Source organism: Arachis duranensis, chromosome 4, assembly GCF_000817695.3.
Source record: "Arachis duranensis cultivar V14167 chromosome 4, aradu.V14167.gnm2.J7QH, whole genome shotgun sequence".
Lineage (NCBI taxonomy): Eukaryota > Viridiplantae > Streptophyta > Magnoliopsida > Fabales > Fabaceae > Arachis > Arachis duranensis.
This window is the reverse complement of record NC_029775.3, coordinates 53,727,758-53,738,768: the sequence shown is the minus strand read 5'-3', so window position 1 is coordinate 53,738,768 and position 11,011 is coordinate 53,727,758.

Below are 11,011 nucleotides of genomic sequence, written 5' to 3'. Positions count from 1 at the left end.
AAATTTTTTGGATCTTGAAAGAATGATGGAAAAGGAGAAATGTTATTGAGGATCTAAAAAAATCATCAAATTAATTCTTGAAGCAAGAAAAAGCAAAAAATAAAAATAAAAAAAAATGAAAAAAGAAGAGAAGAAGAAAAAGCAAGCAGAAAAAGCCAATAGCCCTTTAAACCAAAAGCCAAGGGTAGAAATAAAAAGTGATCCTAGGCAAAAAGAGTGTGCTTAAGAACCCTGGACACCTCTAATTGGGGACTCTAGCAAAGCTGAGTCACAATCTAAAAACGTTCACCCAATTATGTGTCTGTGGCATGTATGTATCCGGTGGTAATACTGGAAGACAGAGTGCTTTGGGCCACAGCCAAGACTCATAAAGTAGCTATGTTCAAGAATCATCATACTTAACTAGGAGAATCAATAACACTATCTGAATTCTGAGTTCCTATAGATGCCAATCATTCTAAACTTCAAAGAATAAAGTGAGATGCCAAAACTGTTCAGAAGCAAAAAGCTACTAGTCCCGCTCATCTAATTGGAGCCAAGTTTCATTGATATTTTGGAGTCTATAGTATGTTCTCTTCTTTTTATCCTATTTGATTTTCAGTTGCTTGGGGACAAGCAACAATTTAAGTTTGGTGTTGTGATGAGCGGATAATTTATATGCTTTTTGGCACTATTTTTAGTATGCTTTTAGTACATTTTAGTTAGTTTTTAGTATGTTTTTATTAGTTTTTATTTAAAATTCACTTTTCTGGGCTTTACTATGAGTTTGTGTGTTTTTCTGTGATTTCAGGTATTTTCTGGCTGAAATTGAGGGACGTGAGCAAAAATCTGATTCAGAGGCTGAAAAGGACTGCAGATGCTGTTGGATTCTGACCTTTCTGCACTGGAAGTGGATTTTCTGGAGCTACAGAAGCCCAATTGGCGCGCTCTCAATTGCGTTGGAAAGTACACATCATGGGCTTTCCAGAAATGTATAATAGTCCATACTTTGCCCGAGATTTGATGGCCCAAACTGGCGTTGCAAATCAGCTTCAAAATTCCCAGCGTTTAACGCCGGAACTGGCACAAAAATTGGAGTTAAACGCCCAAACTGGCATTAAAGCTGGCATTTAACTCCAGAAAAAATCTCTACACATGAAAGCTTCAATGCTCAGCCCAAGCACACACCAAGTGGACCCCGGAAGTGGATTTTTACGTCATTTACCCATTTCTGTATACCCTAGGTTACTAGTTCACTATTAATAGGATCTTTTGACATTGTATCTTCACCTCATGACACTATATACGTTTCTCATTGTATCTTCTACAGCATGAGTCTCTAAACCCCATGGTTGGGGGTGAGGAGCTCTGCTGTGTCTTGATGGATTAATACAATTACTACTGTTTTTCATTCAATCACGCTTGCTTATTCCTAAACCCGATGAATGTGATGATCTGTGACACTCATCATCATTCTCACCTATGAACGTGTGCCTAACAACCACCTCCGTTCTACCTTAGATTGAGTAGATATCTCTTGGATTCCTTAATCAGAATCTTCATGGTATAAGCTAGAATTGATGGCGGCATTCAAGAGAGTCCGGAAGGTCTAAACCTTTTCTGTGGTATTCTGAGTAGGATTCAAGGATTGAATGACTGTGACAAGCTTCAAACTCCTGAAGGCGAGGTGTTAGTGACAGACGCAAAAGAATCACTGGATTCTATTCCAACCTGATTGAGAACCGACAGATGATTAGCTGTGCGGTGACAGAGCGCGTTGAACATTTTCACTGAGAGGATGGGAGGTTGCCATTGACAACGGTGAAACCCTACATACAGCTTGCCATGGAAGGAGTCTTGCATGCTTGAAGAAGAAGACAGTAGGAAAGCAGAGATTCAGAGATAGAGCATCTCCAAAACCTCAACCTGTTCTCCATCACTGCAAAACAAGTACTTATTTCATTTTCTTTCACTTTTTACAATCAACCCTGATAATTATTGATATACTGACTAAGAGTTACAAGATAACCATAGCTTGCTTCAAGCCGACAATCTCCGTGGGATCGACCCTTACTCACGTAAGGTATTACTTGGATGACCCAGTGCAATTGCTGGTTAGTTGTGCGGAATTGCAAAAGTGTGATTGCAATTTCGTGCACCAGTAGGCTGGGGTTTTGTCTGACATGATCAGCTTGATTATTTGGTTTGTTTTTGTTTGCGATCCTCCTTTCTGGACCTCATTTAGATCTCTTTTGGGAACTATTTTTGTAATTTCTCTGTCCTGGGCTTGACTTCATCATGTCGGGTCCTGTCAAGTTTGCTTGGCAATCCTCTTTCTTGGACCTTGTTCAGGTCTCTTTTGGATATTACCTTTTGTAGCTTTATCTTTTCGGGCCGACTTCGTCAGGTCGGGCTCTATCGAGTTTTCTTGGTAATCCTCTTTCTTGGACCTTGTTTAGGTCTCTTTTGGGGATTACCTTTTGTAGCTTTATCTTTCTGATCCGACGTCGTCAGGTCGGGCTCTGTCAAGTTTTCTTGGTAATCCTCTTTCTTGGACCTTGTTTAGGTCTCTTTTGGGAATTACCTTTTGTAGCTTTATCTTTCCGGGCCGACTTCATCATGTCAGGGTTTGTCGAGTTACTTGATAATCCTCTTTCTTGGACCTTGTTCAGGTCTCTTTTGGGGATTTCCTTTTGTAACTTTATCTTTCTAGGCTGACTTTGTTACGTCGGGCCCTGTCGAGTTACTTGATAATCCTCTTTCTTGGACCTTGTTCAGGTCTCTTTCAAGGATTATCTTTTGTAACTTTTTGTAGGAGTCCGACTTCGTCATGTCGGGAACTTCAAAGTTATAGTAATCCTTTTTTTATAGGGTTGGCCAGACCTCTTTCCAGGGCTTTACTTATAACTCGGGTTGTTGGGGCTGGTCCGACTTTATCTGTCAGCCAGCCTTTAAGCTATTTTATAGCAATCCATTTTATTAGGACCTCGTCAGGTCCTTTCTGTGGATCACTTTCTATAGCTTCTTGCATTATTCTATTTTCATCTTTGCCGATTTTGTAGAATTTTGGGTTTCAACCCTCGTTTTTATCGTGATCGCACAGTGAATTTAGTTTTCACTTTCTGTCGATCTGTAGCTTTATAATCGGGAGATGAATGTTTTAGAATAATACGACTTGAAAGTTTGTAGAGAATCTGAAAATTTTATTAAAAAAAAGATGCAAATATACATAGAGGATTAACTTCCTAAGATGGGTGATTTGTAGGTCTTGGCTTGGCGCCTCGTTAAAAAACCTTTTTTTTAAGGAAAAAGAGTGTGCCTTATCCAAGCTCCTTTATCATCCCTAGCTATAGTACCTTCTTAGGTTGTAGGCGTGCCATGTCTTAGGAAGCTCTCACCCGTCGAGTTCGGAAAGCCTGTAGTAGCCCTTTCTAAGCACTTCTGTGACTCGGTAGGGTCCTTTCCAGTTTGCTGCCAGCTTTCCTTCTCCAGGTCGAGTTGTTCCAATGTCATTTTGGATTAGGATGAGGTCATCCTCAGCAAAGGTCCGCTGTATTACCTTTCAGTTGTATTTGGAGGCCATCTATATTTTCAACGCCTCCTCTCTTATTCGAGCCCTTTCTCGGATTTCCAGAAGTAAGTCGAGCTCTTCCCTTTGAAGTTGGGAATTGGCTTTTTCGCTAAAATGGATTACTCTGGGTGATCCTTCTTCGACCTCTACTGGGATCATTGCCTCCATTCCGTAAGCTAATCGGAAGGGTGACTCCTTTGTCGTGGAATGTGGAGTTGTTCGGTAGGCCCATAGGACTTGCGGGAGCTCCTCAGTCCAGGCTCCCTTTGCATCCTGTAATCTCTGTTTTAACCCTACTAATATAACTTTGTTAGCAGCTTCAGCTTGCCCATTGACTTGGGGTGCTCGACAGAGGTGAATTGTTGTTTTATATTCAGGTCGGTCGAAAGTTTTCTGAAGCCTGCATCTGTGAATTGGGTACCATTGTCTGTAATGATGGAGTATGGAACTCCGAACCTTGTGACGATATTTCTATATAGGAATTTTTGACTTCTTTGAGCTGTGGCATTGGCTAGGGGTTCTGCCTCGATCCATTTTGTGAAGTAGTCTATTCCTACTATGAGGAATTTAACTTGTCCTGATCCTTGAGGAAAAGTTCCAAGGAGATCGAGTCCCCATTTTGCGAATGGCCAAGGTGAGGTAATGCTGATGAGTTCCTCTGGCAGAGCGGTGTGGAAGTTGGCATGCTTTTGACATGGCGAACATGTCCTTACAAATTCTGTGGCTTCTTTTTGTAGAGTTGGCCAATAGAATCCTGACCGAAGTACTTTTTTGGCGAGTGCTTGCACCCGACGTGATTGCCACAAATGACACTGTGTACCTCTTCTAGGATATCCTTAGTGTTGGAAGTCGGCACGCATTTTAGCAATGGTGTTGAAATCCCTCTTTTGTATAAAGTATTATTTATGATGGTGTAGTATTGTGCTTCCCGTTTTAACCTCTTTGCCTCTTTCTCATCAATAGGGGGACTTCTATTGTGAGGTAATTAATTATGGGGGTCATCCATCCCTGGTCGTGACCTATTATGTTAGGACCTTTTCTTCTTCTGAGATTGATGGATTCTGTAGAATTTTTTGGATAAGGCTTCTATTGTTGCCTCCTGGTTTGGTGCTAGCTAGTTTTGAGAGTGCATCGGCCCGGGCATTCTGTTCTCGGGGTATGTGTCAAATCTCATACTCTCCAAGTTGTCTGAGCTGTTCCCTGGTTTTGTCCAGGTACCTTTTCATAGTGGGATCTTTGGCTTGGTAGCTTCCTGCTATTGTGTAGTGACTACTTGTGAGTCACTAAAGATGATAAGTTTTTGAGCTCCCACCTCCCTAGCCAGCTTTAAACCAGCTAGTAGTGCCTTATATTCCGCTTGATTGTTTGAGGCAGGGAACCCGAATTTGAGCTAGAGTTCGAGTTAGGTCCCCTAGTCGCTTTAAATTATTATGCCTGTGCCACTTCCCGTTTCATTTGAGGAGCCATCCACATATAGATTCTATTCTGCGGGGATTTCCGGTGTGTCCGTAAATTCTGCAAGGAAGTCGGCCAGATATTGAGACTTGATGGCTGTCCGAGCTTCGTATTGGAGGTCGAATTCGGACAACTCGACTGCCCATTACAAGATTCTATCTGCCAAGTCTGTTTTCTGTAAGATTCCTTTAATGGGTTCGTTAGTCCGAACTTTAACGGTGCGAGACTAGAAATATGGGCGAAGTCATCGTGATGTTATTATGAGAGTGTAAGCGAACTTTTCTATTTTCTGGTAGATCTGTTCAGATCCTTGTAACGCTTTACTGATAAAGTATATGAGTTATTACGCACTGTTGTCTTCTTGGACCAGTGCTGAGGCTATTGCCTGATTTCCCACTGTGAGGTACAAGATGAGTGGTTCTCTTTCCCGTGGTTGACTTAATATATGTGGCCATCCCAGAAATTTTTTAAAGTCTTGGAAGACTTGCTCGCATTCAGCTGTCCATTCAAACTCATTTCCCTTCCTTAGAATGGCGTAGAAGGGGAGAGATCTTATTGCTGATCCAGCCAGGAATCTGGACAAGGCTGCCAACCGCCCGCTGAGTTGCTGTACCTCTTTGATACAAGTCGGACTTTTCATGTCGAGTACGGCCCTGCACTTGTCCGGGTTTGCCTCGATTCCTCTCTATGTGATCATAAAACCCAAGAATTTACCAGCTTCTACTGCGAATGTACATTTCGTGGGATTGAGTCGCATGCCATGTCGTCTTATGGTATTAAATACTTGTGTCAGGTCGGATAATAACATCTCTTTGTTTTGCGTCTTCACTAGCATGTCGTCTCTGTAGACCTCCATGATCTTTCCGATGTGATCCGAAAAAACTTTGTTCATTAGTCTTTGGTAAGTGGCTCCTGCGTTTTTGAGACCGAAGGGCATAACAATGTATCAGTAATTTGCCTTTGGGGTTAAGAAAGAGGTTTTTTGTTGGTCGGGTGGGTACATTGGGATTTGGTTATATCCCGAGTATGCGTCCATAAAGGAAAGGTATTTGTATCCGAAGGAGGCATCTACCAGTGCGTCGATGTTTGGGAGCGAATAAGGATCTTTTGGGCAAGCTTTGTTGAGATCGGTATAGTCAGTGCACATTCTCCATTTCCCATTTGACTTTTTTACCAAAACGACATTAGCGAGCCATATCGGGTATTTGACTTCTCTTATGAAGCTTGCCTTCAGTAGAGCTTGTACCTGTTCTTCCATCGCTTGAGAGCGTTCTGGTCCTAGTTTTCTGCGCCTTTGTTGTACCGGCCGAGATCCTGGGTAGACTGCTAGCTTGTGGCACATTAGTTTGGGATCTATGCCTGGCATGTCTGCGGCCTTCCACGCAAAGAGGTCGGCATTATCACGTAGAAACTGTATGAGTGATTCTTTTATATCCCCATTTAGGAGTGTGCTGATGTTGGTTGTTTGGTCCGGGGTGTTCCCAATCTGGATTTTCTCTATTTCTCCTTCCGGTTGTGGGTGGAGCTCTTTCCGCCTCCGAACTCCACCGAGCTTGATTGTGTGGAATTCTTCTCCTCTGCCTCTGAGGTTTAGACTTTCGTTGTAACAGCAGCGCGCTATTTTCTGATCTGCCTTTATTGTGGCTATTCCAGCTGCAGTTGGGAACTTCATGGATAGATGCGGAGTCGAGACTATTGCGCTGAGCTGATTTAACGTTGCTCGTCCTATTAGGGCATTGTAGGCTGAGCTTACGTCGACGATGATGTAATCTATTTTGAGTGTTCTTGACTGAGTTCCTTTTCCAAAAGTTGTATGGAGCGAGATGTATCCCATCGGTTGAACTGGGGTATCTCCTAGCCCGAACAGGCTGTTCGGATATGCTCTGAGTTCTTTTTCTTCCATGCCGAGTTTATTGAAAGCGGTTTTGAATAAGATATCGGCAGAGCTCCCCTGATCTATCAACGTGCGGTGAAGATTTGCGTTTGCCAGTATAATAGTGATGACCATGGGATCGTCATGCCTTGATGCGACGCTGGATGCTTCTTCCTTGGTAAAGGTGATCGCCGGGATGTCGGGTGCTTCCTCCTTTTCTGCGACGTGATATATGTCTTTGAGATGCCTTTTGCGGGATGATTTGGAGATTCCTCCCCCGGCGAATCTGCCGTGTATCATGTGGACATGTCTTTCTGGCGTCCAGAATGATCGCGCGGTTTGTCCGACATCTTTTGCTCTTCTTCTTTTCCTTTGTTCATCGTAATGGGTCGCCAGGTATCGATCTAGCTTTCCTTTTCGTACAAGCTTTTCTATGACATTTTTTAAGTGGAAACACTCATTGGTGGAGTGCCCGCAGATCCGATGGTATTCACAAAATTCCGCCCGGTTTCCTCCTCCTTTTTTGCCTTTGAGAGGTTGAGCTGGTGGTATTTTTTCCGTGTTGCAGACCTCTCTGTATACATCCACAAGAGATACCCGAAGAAGGGTATAATTGTTGTATTTTTTTATTTTCTCTCCATGTCGATCTTCCTTTTTTCTAGAATCTTTGTCTTTATCCCGGGGGGTGAACCCAGCCTTCGAGGTCTCTGCTAATCGGGAGTTTTCCTCCATGTTGATGTACTTTTCCGCTCGTTCCTGTACCTCGTTCAGAGATGTGGGGTATTTCTTTGATATAGATTGACTAAAGGGTCCTTCTCGCAAGCCATTAATGAGGCCCATAATAGCGACTTCTGTTGGCAAGTTTTGTATGTCCATGCATATCTTGTTGAATCTTTCCATGTAGTTACGCAGGGTTTCCCGCTCTCCTTGTCTGATTCTCAGTAAGCTCGGAGCATGTTTAGCTTTGTCTTTTTGGATGGAAAATCTGGACAGGAATTTTTTAGCCATGTCATCAAAATTTGAGATGGACCTATGAGGGAGATTGTCGAACCATCTAATTGCTATTTTTGTTAAAGTAGTTGGAAAGGCTTTGCAACGAATTGCATCTGAGGCATCGGTGAGGTACATTCTGCTTCTGAAGTTGCTGAGATGATGGTTAGGATCTGTAGTGCTGTCATATAAGGTCATGTCCGGGAGTTTAAAGTCCTTTGGGATTTTCGTCTTCATGATTTCTTTGGTGAATGGGTCTTGCTCTTTTCGTGCATTATCTTCGGGAGTGGATCGGCTGGCTTTAGTTTTGACATCGGCTTCAAGTTTTAGGAGTTTGGTTTCCAGTTCTCGGTGTCGCCTTATTTCTCTTTGTAGATCCTTCTCGGCCTCTCATTGTCGTAGAGCGTTTTTCTCAAGTTGTTTTAACCGATCTTAAAATGCATCCAAGGATCCCTCGTTTGGGGAGTTCTTATTGTTGATTTGGGGAGTATCTTTTGGTGCGGAGTCCGTGTTCTTATACGGCATTCTTTCTTCTAGATCTGAGGTGTGATCGTTGTCATGATCGTCTGCCATGGTAATAGGATGACTTCCGGGTCCCCGGCAACGGCGCCAATGTTCCGGGGGTTACCTGAAACTGTAGGTCGATCTCGGACGAGATCTTCTATGTGGGTCGGAGCTGTTGTGTCTGACTTGCTGGACTTGGTAGTGGTGCTGATCCTTCGACCCCGGAGGGTGGGGGGTACCTGCAAGGGACTCCGATGCTTAAGTTAGCAAGGGTATTAAGCAGGTATTGAGTAGAATCAGAGTATGAGTTATACCTGGGTGCTCCAGCGTATTTATAATGGCGTAGAGTGACCTCTTTAGATGAGATAAGTTAGTTATCTTATCTTATCTTTATCTTATCTTTGACTGGGGTCTTTGTATCTTTCAAGGGAACCGCTTTTATCTCTACGGGCTAGGGCTGCCCTTGGATATGGGACGTGTTTCTCTATTTGGGCCCTTTGTTGGGCTTTCCTTTGACTTTAGCCGAGCTCTTTGAGAAGAGGTCGGGTCATCTTGACCTAAAGAGGTTAGTCGCTTTGTCTGTAGAACATCCCGGGTCGGACAGCTCGACCCAGGGTATGAACAGATGGTGATCTCAATTACCTATGTCTAGCCAATAGTTCTTTTTCTTTATTTTATTAGTTTTTATCATTTTACTTTCTTGTCATTTATTTTTCTTGCGAATTATAAATCAAACCCCCTTATTCCTTCATAGCCAATAATTGAACACTTCATTGTAATTCCTTGTGAGATGACCCGAGGTTTAAATACTTCAGTTAATTTTCATTGGGGTTTGTACTTGTGACAACCAAATTTTGATTAGGAGGATTGTTTGTTGGTTTAGAACTATACTTGCAACAAGATTTCATTGAGAAATTTTTTACCAGTACAGCAATTTTTGCTTCATCAAAACCACTCCAGAAATTTTAGCAACAATTCCAATTCGAATACTTTCAATCAGGGATGGAGGAACCACCCCAATTTTGGGTCGAGAGATGAGTAGAAGCCTCAACAAGGCTTCAATAACAATCAGGGTGGAATGAACCAGAACCGGTTCAATAACAGACCATTCCAACCCTCTCAAAAGTAGACAGAGACTCCCACACAGAGCCTCTCTGACCTGGCTACTATAGTCTCTAACCTCTCCAAGAACACTTTATGTTTCATGGCAGAAACTAGGTCATCCATCAGGAACTTGGAGATACAGCTGGGACAGCTGAGCAAAAGGATCCCAGAGATCCCCTCCAACACTCTTCCAAGTAACATAGAGATAAATCCAAAGAAAAAGTGCAAGGCCCTCATTGTGGAAGCCAGTAATTTTTAGTAGGATCTGGCTACTTTTAGGGATGTTTTCTTTAGTTTTTATGCTAAATTCACATTTCTGGACTTTACTATGAGTATGTGTATTTTTCTGTGATTTCAGGTATTTTCTGGCTGAAATTGAGGGATCTGAGCAAAACTCTGATAAAAGGCTGACAAAAGGACTGCTGATGATGTTGGATTCTGACCCCCCTGCACTCAAACTAGATTTTCTAGAGCTATAGAACTCCAAATGGCATGCTCTCAATGGCGTTGGAAAGTAGACATCCAGAGCTTTCCAGCAATATATAATAGTTCATACTTTATTCGAGATTAGATGATGCAAACTGGCACTCAACGCCAGTTCCATGCTGCATTCTAGAGTCAAATGCCAGAAACACGTCACGAACCAGAGTTGAACGCCAAAAACACATTACAACTTGGTGTTTGGTGGACGAAATTGTGATTGCCCTCTTTGTATTTGCATGAGATTTATTTAATGGCTCTTTGGCATATGTGATCACAACTACGTTCAACTTAACCAGCAAGTGTACTGGGTCATCCAAGTAATACCTTACGTGAGTAAGGGTCGATTCCACAGAAATTGTTGGTATGAAGCAAGCTATGGTCACCTTGTAAATCTCAGTTAGGTAGATTAAATTGGTTTATGGTTTCAAAAATTAATAGTAAATAGAAAATAAAAAGGGATAGAAATACTTATGTAAATCAATAGTGGAAATTTCAGATAGGCGTATGGAGGTGCTGTGCTCCTCTTGAAACTCTACTTCACTACTCACTCTTTCTTCAATCCTTCTTACTCCTTTCCATGGCAAGCTGTATGTAGGGCATCACCATCATCAATGGCTACTTTTAATTCTCTCGGGAAAATGGTCCTATGCGCTGTCACTGCACGGCTAATCGTCTGGAGGCATCACCCTTGGTTGATGGCTACATCCCATCCTCTCAGTGAAAATGGTCCAAATGCTCAGTCACAGCACGGCTAATCATCTGTCGGTTCTCAATCAGGTTGGAATAGAATCCCTTGATTCTTTTACATTTGTCATCACGCCCAGCCTTCAGGAGTTTGAAGCTCGTCACAGTCATTCAATACCGGAATCCTACTCGAAATACCACAGACAAGGTTAGACTTTCCAGATTCCCGGGATCCTACTCGGAATACCACAAACAAGGTTAGACTTTCCGGATCCCCATGAATGCCGACATCTATCTAGCTTATACCACGAAGATTCTGTTGGGGAATCTAAGAGATATGCGCCCGGCCTAAGGTAGAACGGAAGTGG